This window comes from Corvus moneduloides, chromosome Z (genome assembly GCF_009650955.1).
Source record: "Corvus moneduloides isolate bCorMon1 chromosome Z, bCorMon1.pri, whole genome shotgun sequence".
In the NCBI taxonomy this organism is placed as follows: domain Eukaryota; kingdom Metazoa; phylum Chordata; class Aves; order Passeriformes; family Corvidae; genus Corvus; species Corvus moneduloides.
Window position 1 is genome coordinate 32,977,716 of NC_045511.1, and position 9,704 is coordinate 32,987,419.

General features: G+C 43.3%; 1 long non-coding RNA gene across 1 annotated transcript; it reads left to right on the top strand.

Annotated features, from left to right (window-relative positions):
• Positions 1 to 208: 208 nt before the first annotated feature.
• Positions 209 to 6,519, top strand: LOC116438397. Its single transcript, XR_004237716.1, has 3 exons — positions 209 to 218; positions 3,374 to 3,378; positions 6,338 to 6,519. It is a non-coding gene; the product is annotated as an uncharacterized LOC116438397 (long non-coding RNA).
• The last annotated feature ends 3,185 nt before the right edge of the window (positions 6,520 to 9,704 follow it).

The following is a 9,704-nucleotide window of genomic DNA, read 5'->3' on the forward strand; positions in this document are numbered from 1 at the left end:
TGTGGCACCAAAACTGCCCCCAGCACTTGAGGTGAGGCCACCCCAGTGCAGAGCAGAGCAGGACAATCCCCTCCCTTGCCCAGTTGGCAATGCTGTGCCTGATGCCCCCCAGGACATGGGAGGCCCTCCTGGCTGCCAGGGCACTGCTGACTCTTGTTCAACTTGCCATTGAACAGAACCCCCAGGTCCATTTCCACAGCGCTGCTCTCCAGCCTCTCGTTGCCCAGTCCATACACACATCCAGAGTTGCCCCATCCCAGGTGCAGAATGCTTGTTAAACTTCATACAGGTGGTGATTTCCCAGCCCTGTAATTTGTCCAGGTCTCTCTGCAGGGCCTCTCTGTGATTTACCAAAATATGAATATCAATCTAATATCGATATCCAACTGAGATGGACAAAAACTCTCTAACAGTTTAGAGTTAGAAAGTGTATGTTTTATTTGGCGCTGGGCTCTACATGGGATAGCTCCGTAAGACACAGGCCCTGATATAAGCAAACATGATACCTTTTATTTCCAAATATTATGAATATCCAAAATACAAATGCATATTCATAGCGTTAACACCTCCCATTCTCCACTTCATATGGAAATGAGCTTACATGTCATTAAGCATGCGTTGTGTGTGTTCTGAATTGAGTCGGTGGTCTTGAATTGGGTCAGTGGTTCTAAGGAAGATGAAGTAACTCATCCTCCTCATTTTGACCTTTTTGCCTTTCTGAGTTTTAACAATCCTAATTACTTTAGTGACCTCTAAGCTTTTTCTTGCATGACTTCTGGACGGGTTCCCACAAAGGGAGGAAATTGGTAATTGTCCTTGTTCCATACACCAACTTATCAATGTTTCTACTCCTTATTCTAAGCACAGCTAAACAAACATGCAAATGACAGATCATCAGTTATTTAGTAATCAGTTACTAACATCTAAAACCCTATTTCAGGTCCAGCTCTCCTAACTATTTTAATTAACTCTCACTGGGCCCAAATTCTTTCCTATACCACCTTTTCCCTTTGGAGGAGGCACTCATTTTGGAGCACTTCCTCCTAAAATTTCACTTCTCAAAACTGAGCATGGCTAGCTCAGTTGGTAGAGCATGAGAGCCTTAATCTCAGGGTTGTGGGTTTGAGCCCCATATTGGGCACCAAATTTATGTCCTGGTTTTTGGAGACAAAATTTTAGGAGGAATGAGCACCTCCTCCAAAGGGAAAAGGGGCTCCCTTTTACCTCCGCCAATGGGACAAATTGGTAACAAGAAGTGAATGTAGGAAAAAACAAACTGTTTATTAACACAAAACAGTAGAACAGGATAAAAGACCAAAACTCAAAATACAACAAATGCCCAGAGAGGGAACAGATACACATGTTCGGACCAGCTGGAGCCACCCTGTGGGCCTGTTGGGACCACCCTGAAGGCTCCCCAGACCAGAGGGAAGGGAAGGGAGGCAGTGAGGCAAGGGGAAGGGAAGAGAAAAAACAAAAAAAACCAACAGAACCTTTTTCCAGAGAGCCGGAACACAAAAGAAACCCAAAGATGAACCCAGCGCTCCCGGCGCACTCCCTCCCGAGCCCCGCCGAGCCCCAGAGCCCCCGAGCCGCCGGGCTGAGCCCTTGAACCGACCCGCTCTCGGTCCCGTGGCTCCGCCCCCACCCCCGGCTCCATCTTAAAGGCACAGCGTCCTTGGGCATTGAGCGGACGGTTAAGGAATAGAGCGGCCTCATAACATCACCCCAGGACAGCTTTCCTCTCATGAAGCCATGCTGGGTGTGACCAATGGCTGCATTGTTCTTTTCAAAACTTCCCAGAAAAATGTTTTCCATGATTTTACTGGGCACAGAAGTGAGACTTACAGGCCTGTAGGACCTCCTTTTTGCTCTTAAAAACTGGAGCAACATTAGGCAGCAGATCCTGCACAAGTCCAGGGTCAACAGGAAACTGATCTTTCTTGCAGTCTTGGTCCTCCACCTCAGGGCACTGACACCCCCCTGGTCTGTCATCTGTGTTGAAGACAGAGGTAAAGACTGCATTAAACACCTCTGCCTTGTCCATGTCCCTGTTTGTGAGATGACCATCCTCATCCTGTAACTGGCTGACGTAATTTCTACACTGCCTTTTGCTGTTAATATATTTGAAAAAATCTCTGCTTATTTTCCCCCAAAGTTCTGGCCAGCTTCAACTCCAGTTGAGCTCTGGCTGCACAAATTTTCTTTCAACAAAAAGAGTTTGTGGGGAAGTGAAGTTCCTCCCTCTACAAAAAAAGGGCAGGTTCAGGACTACTTGAACTTGAAGAGCCACCACTTGACGAGACTTGATGAGATACATCCTAAGGTCCTGAGGGAGCTGATGCTAATGTTTCCAAGCCACTCTCCATCATATTTGAAAAGTCATGGTGGTCAAGCAAAGTCCCTGGTGACCCGAAAAGGGTAACATCACTCCAATTTTTAAAAAGAAGAGAAGTGAAGATCTGTGGAACTACAGACCAGTGAGCCTCCCCACTGTGTCTGGGAAGATCATGAAGCAGATTCTCCTAGAAGATACACTGTAGCACATAAAGGACAAGGAGGTGACCTGAGGCAGCCAGCACACCTTTAGTAAGGGCAAATTGTGCCTGACCAATCTGGTGACCACCTATGATGGAGTGATGGCAGCGGTCAACATGGAAAGACCAACAGATGTCATCTATCTAGAATTCTGTAAGGCCTTTGATACGATCCCACATCCCATCCTTATCTCTAAATTGGAGATACATGGATTTAATAGATGGACTTGATCATATATTTGATTCAGTGGATAAGAAATTGGCTGGATGGCTGCAGCCAGAGAGTTGTGGTCTAAGGCTCTGTGTTCAGATGAAGGCCAATGACAAAGTCCCTGAGGGCTTTCTCTTGGGACTGGTGCTCTTCAACATCCTCATCAATGGCATAGACAGTGGGATTGAGTGCACCCTCAGCAGGTTTGGAGATGATACCAAGCTGAGTGTGCAGCTGACACAACAGAAGGATGGGATGCCATCCAGAGGGGCCTTGATAAACATGAGAATTGGGTCAAAGAGAACTTCATGAAGGTCAACAAATCCAAGTGCCAGGTGCTGCACCTGAGTTGGTACAATAGACTGAGAGAAGAAGTCACCGAAGCAGCCCTGTGGAGGACTTCTGGATTCTTGTGGGTGAAAAGCTGGACACGAGCTGGCAGTGTACACTCCCAGCCCAGAATGCTAATGATATCTTGGGCTACAACAAAAGAGAAGGGATCATCAGGTTGAGAGAGGCAATTCTTCCCTTCTACTCTGCCCTTGTGAGACCTCACCTGGAGTTCTGCATCTGGCTCTGGGGTCCTCAGCACAAGAAAGATGTACACCTGTTAGAGCAGGTCTAGAGGAGGTCATGAAGATGATCAGAGGGCTGGAGCACCTCATGTGAAGACAGGCTGAGAGAGCTGGGGTTGTTCAGCCTGGAGAAGAAAGTGTCTGGGGGAGCCTTCTCTTCATTGTGGCCTTCTAGTACTATGAAGAGGCTTATAAAAAGGAAGAAGATAATGCTTTTATTAAATTTACAGCCCCAAAGTCCTGCTTCAGGAGTGGTAATGGACACTTGCCTTCACCTCCCTTTTTGTAAGTAGAGTTGGGATTGTTCCTGCCAGTATACATCACCTTGTGTTTACTGACGCTGTATTTCATTCACCCTGTGTTTTGTTGCCCACTCAATGGATTTAGTCAGGTGTTTCTGCCATTCTTCCCTTGGCCCTTGTAATTAAAGATTTTTTAAGCTTATTCAGCAAGCCATTACCTTACACACATTTTCAGGTCATTTTATTCATGTATTTCATGTTACTTGCTTTTTCTCATGAATTTAGTGTAGTATTATATAATTTTTCCTTTAAAGCAACCTTCTTTACTATAGGAAGATTCCAGGAAAAAACACATTTTGTTGTACACCCTTATTGATCTGCTCTTCTTACTGCTGAAAACACGCGGCTGAATGGTTTTTAAAACTTAGAGAAAGGCATAGTTCCTCAAATATGAATTTATATTTCATATGTGTTTAAAAAAACCCAAATAAACAATACTCTTGAATATGTAAGTTCCCAAGATGCAAATATTATCTGGAAGATGGCTTTTTGAAACAAAGTGCCTTATGCAGCAACTCACACAACATGTCCTGCTTCAGTGGTAGGTTCTGATGTAAGTATTTGATGGAAAAGACATCTCTGTGGTATTCCAGAAGATGGAGAATCTGGCCAGTATCAAAGAATTAAAAAACCAAACCCACAGCATGGAAGGTGCTGGTAGAGTAATGACAGGAGTAAAATGAACACATTTTTAAACCTAGCTCTTTGGAGACAAGTCCAGAAGTAGGGACAGAACGCTTTTAGATCTGATTAAAAGATTCAAAAACTGAACGGTCTGAGAAAAAAAAACCAACAACCTCTTTCAAAGGCAGCTGGTTCTATTAGAGTTAGAAAGAACAGGATGAGATATGATTTTATGCTATTTAAGAGCGCAAGTGATGAACAAATGTACATACTTCGTTAGACAGTCTTGTTTTGACCAAGTAAACCTGAGAAATCTTTCAGAACAGTTTTATAAGGGTGGCATGTATTTGTAAGAATTACATTTTTTTATTTATTGTGCTTTTCCTTTACGGATTGCTTTATCTTAAAAAAAAAAAATGTTCCCCTGGAGTTAATGAGTTGGATTAATATAAACTGCTTTCCTGTTCCCTGCACTGACTAGGAACCACTCACTAATTATCACAGGCAATCAGCTTGCCTATGAGTATTTAAGAAGCTTGTCTTTTTACTTTACACTGATTTTTTGAGAAAGATAAAAAATTCTTTCCTATTAAGACTGTGCAGTCAATGGAACAGAAATCCCACCTTGTCAGAAAGCCCATGAAATATCAAGTACCTTCTCAAGAATAAGCAGAAGGAGCAGGAATAGGCCTCCATGCTGCCTTTCTTCTTCCTCACTGTGTGTCACTCTCTCCTTAGACGTTTACAATTGGCAATATTTATTTTCTGGAGGAAATGCCGCAGTGTTTTAACAGATGTGTACTTCTGTACATAACATTTTCTAAGAGAAATAGAATTTTCAAAGGGTCAGGAGAGACACAGATCCCTAATTCCACATGGCTTAGTGTGGTCCAGTTGTAGTCTCTCCACTGAAATAATAGCAGAAAATATTAGTGGAGAATATATAATATAGAGAGTGCAGTAATTTTCTTGCAAATTTTCCAGGTGAACTCTGCACTTTCAAGCTCATCCAATTGGCCTTCAGGGGAATTCTCCTCTTTCAAAGATGTGTCCAAAAAACAGAATTGGAAATGAAAATGTTACATAGTTGAAATGAAACCACTTACCACACCCCTTCAGAGGGGTGTTCGAGTCGTATGTTCAGGTGCCCTGGGGGCCACATCCCCTCCTTATCTCACCTCCTCAGCAGCCTCCAAAATCTCCACTGAACCACAGATAGAAGGCTTTTTTTAAGAATCCCATCTCTTTTAAAAGGTGTTAAGAATTTCTGTAGTGTTGCCACTGGCCACAGTGTAAGTGTGAAGATTCAGGGGTCTCATTAAAAAGTACAATCAAATTACAATGAACCTAAGGAGAATTTTAAAAATATCAACAAATGAATATGAAATTAATTAGTATTAAATAACACATTAAATATTATCTTCCCCCCCCCCCCCTCTAATTATTGTAGAGCAGTTGAGCAACATTTTATTGAGAACCAAACTTCAACAAACTCGGTTCATCATTTGGGGTGCAATTTGTGGAATAAAAATGCTCTTGCTACAATTGCATGGTCTTTCTGCATGGGCTAATGCCTCTGTGTCGCCAGGCACTGGCCATAGGTGGTAGTCCAGCACTGGTGTTGGGGTTGTGTCACTTCTACACACTTTTTGTTTTGTGTTTTCCTTGGGAATATGCAAGTTAGAACTGGCTAGATCACAACATTACTCCTTCCTCAAATAGGAATATGAAGTTAATGTCTTGGTTTGAAAGATAGGTGTCTGCAAAGGAAGGCAGAAGCCTCCCTTGGAATGGCAGATGCAACCCCCTTCCCTCCGAGTTATTATAATTTTGAAAGCAAGGGGCTTTCAGGCAAAGATGTGGAAAATAGGAATAATAGTTCTTTACTATTATATATCTATATGTGTATAACCTGTCAAACAAGCAACAATTACTATGGCAGTAACAGCGAACAATCACAAACCCAGTCCCAGCCTTCTTGGCTGTCAGGTGCTGGGGATCCCGGAGAGGGATGGAACAAAATCTTCACAAACTGCTGGGCAGCTGATCCCGGTGTCTGGCCGGACCCTCAGGAACCGCGGGCTGGAGCGGCAGGCTGGAACGGCAGGGACGAGCACAAATCCCGGGTGACAGAGGAGATGTATCCAAATGGAGAACCCCCCCGGAAGTCTGGGAAGGCAGGGCAAGCATGGCTACAACGTGGCGAAGGCTCAAAGCAACAGCGGGGCAGGGCGGCCACAGACTGGCTCCAAGCAGGGCAGGGAAGGCGGGCTTTGGGATTCTGGGGCTTCTACAGCAGAAGGAAAAGCAGCCGAAGAAAGCAGCCTCCCTCTCTGTCTGAACGCTGGAGACCTAACTGACCATACACCCAGGTGAAACAAAAAACTAGCCAGCTCTTTTGTTTTTCTTAAATACCAAGCCATTTGTTCCCCTAGCAATATGTATTGGGGAAATTCCTTTAACAGAAAAAAACCCAAAAAAAACCAGGAGAGCTCCTAAAACCCCAACAGTTAATTAGTTGTAATTCTACAACCTTTAATCATTTGTAGAATTTAAATGCTTGTGAAGTTGTTTTTAGTTTTTAGTTGTTCTTTGTTTGGTTGTTTGTATTTTGGGGGGGTTGCTTTTGGTTTTTTTTTTTACTTTCTTCTTCTGCACACTGAGGTAATAAACACACAGAAGAGATTATTTTTTTCCTCAACTGAAATGGAATTTATTTTACACCATGAAAGCTTTTGCTGGACATAACTTCAGAAATTACTATGAGACAGGACTTTATTCAGTGTGTATATAGGCTGTGATGGATGCCCAAATAAAATGTTGAATACCTGAATTTCCTAAATTATTCTATTGACTAATTGTAAATAAAAATACTTTACAGTTCTGTATGCTTGTTGGGGTTTTGGGAGTTCCCCTTCTGGTTTTTTTCCCTCTTGAGGAATTTTCCCCATATATGTTGGTGTGTGCTTGGCGTTCAGAGGAGGGGGAGGCTGCTGCCGTCCCGTCAGCACTGCAGGCTTTCTGCTCCTTCAGCTGCCTTCTTTTTACCTACCGGAGAAACCCCGGGATTCCCAAACCCGCCTTTCCCTGCCCCTGCCGTTGCTTCGAGCCTTCGCTACTCTGTAGCCCTGCATGCCCTGCCTGCCCAGACCTCCCAGGGTTTCCCACCGCAACTCCGCAGTTTGATCCATCTCATCTGCCACCTGGGATTTGTGCTCGTCCCTGCTGTTCCAGCTTGCTGTTCCTGAGGGTCCGGCTGGACACTGGGATCGGCTGCCCAGCGGTTTGTGAAGCCTTTGTTCCATCCCTTCCCGGGATCCCAGGGCACCGGTGCCGCGTGCTCCCCGAGCTTGCTCCGGAGCGCCCCCTGCAGCCGCGGGGGAACCATCGCACCTGCCCTGCTCACCGGGAGCCGCCAGCGCCCCTGCCGGCTGCGAGCGGAACTGCACCCGAGGGGAAAGGGCCTGACAGCCGAGAAGGCTGGCACTGGGTTTGTGATTGCTGTTACTGCCTTTGTTGTTGTTGTTTTGTTTGACTGGTTATATACATATAGATATATAATAGTAAAGAACTGTTATTCCTATTCCTCATACCTTTGCCTGAAAGCCCCTTAATTTCAAAATTATAATAACTCAGAGAAAAGGGGGTTGCAATTTCTTTTTCATTTCAAGGGAGATTCCTGCCTTCCTTTGCAGACACCTATCTTTCAAACCGAGACAATGCTGAAGGTTACAACTCTGAAAATGCCTTCTGCAAAATGGAAAATTCTAGCTCTTAAGGGAGCTTGAGGTGGGGAGGGGCACTTTGAATGGAGTGAGAAAAGCTTAGATACGCACAATCATTTTTTCTACATGACTTCAATGCTCCTGAAAGTGAGAAAATAATAGCAATGGCTTTGATTGGACATGGTGCAAACAACCACTCTGAAATTCTCCCCATACAACTCTCCTAATGCACCTCAGTGCTGGCTTGTGACATCCCTCACAGTTCTGGTTCTGGACCTTTCTTGAGCAGAGGCTGCCAACTGTATAGCATTGTACCAAATTACATGGTGGTTTTCAGATATGTGCAAGTTGTGCCAAAGAGAAATTTATTTGAAGAAATGAATCAGATGTTGAGATGATGTTCGAAATAAAATAGTACCATTTATATGCTGAGTTTATTTCTAAGGTCTCTTTGATACACAAGTCTAAACAATCCAACTCTTGTTAAAGTGCTGGGGTTTGGGTTCTTTTCCAGATATAGAACACGAAAGCCACTCTGAACAGGCTCAGCTGAGAAGAAGTTGGTTAGTTAGTATGCATAGTAGCAACCTCCGGAAATATTTGGAAAGAGCCAAATGTGGAACAACTGATGCAGTGGAACAACCTTTTCCAAACTTTCAAGGGTTTGCTTCTTGGAGCTTGTTCTGTTCAGCACACAAAATGACAGAGAGATTCGTGTTCCCATGTAAACCACATGTTGCTAGATCCCTCAGTAGGACACATGTGTGGATGCAAGATGGGAAACTTCCAGTTTTAGGTTCAGCTCTGCCACAGAGCGTCAAATCATAACAAAAATATTTTTAACATGGTAATCGCATACCCTAATTTCTTGTTTCTATTGTTCTGGAACTAGCATTGATGAAAGAGGAAAAAAAAGGCCTGGTCACCATGTTGTAAGTGTTTTTGAACCCTTAGGGTAGAATTTTTAAAAGTGCCTAACCCTGGCCTTTCTTTGTCCCTCTGACATCAAGAGGAGCAGAAATAAGCCAATGCAGGCAACACTATCCTTAACATGTTTTGTAGCAGAACTTATACCTCAAATGACCCCTTATTATTCCTCTTCTCCTCTTTACTTAGTAGCCCATTTTAATTCACTTAATCTCCAAATTGGTTAGCCAGGAATATTTGATGGCTAAAGGCACTATTGTTACTTCAGGACTATAAAGCTTTCATGCTTTTAGGAAATGCAGGGTAAATGCATTCAATTTCAGAAACTATCCGAGCATCACAACATCATACTGACTAATACAACAAAAATACATGAAGTCTGTTAATATAAAGATTAAAAAAGGGATGATTGGTCAGAGCATCTAGTATACAAAATGGTCTAGAAATCTTACGAATGCAGTGAGGTATTTTTATGAGGTTGCTAGTGTATCTTGCTTTTAACACAACTGGAAGGATCACAGCAAAAAATATATTTTGGTCTTTTCTTTTTGGTTGTCTGACTGCTTCTCTTCTCACCAAGACTAAAACTTAAAGGGGTAACATAAACCAGGCACTTGAATATTTTGAAAATGTAAAGTTTAAATGTACCTTTTTCTGTAAGCTCCAGTCTGGTCTTTTTTGATGGGATCATAAATCGAGAAAGAATATCATGGCAAAATTCCCCCCTTTGATCTAAAACTGAAGACTAAGATTCTGTTCTTGGTTATACCACAGCAAGACTTGGCTGGTATTAATCAGTGAAT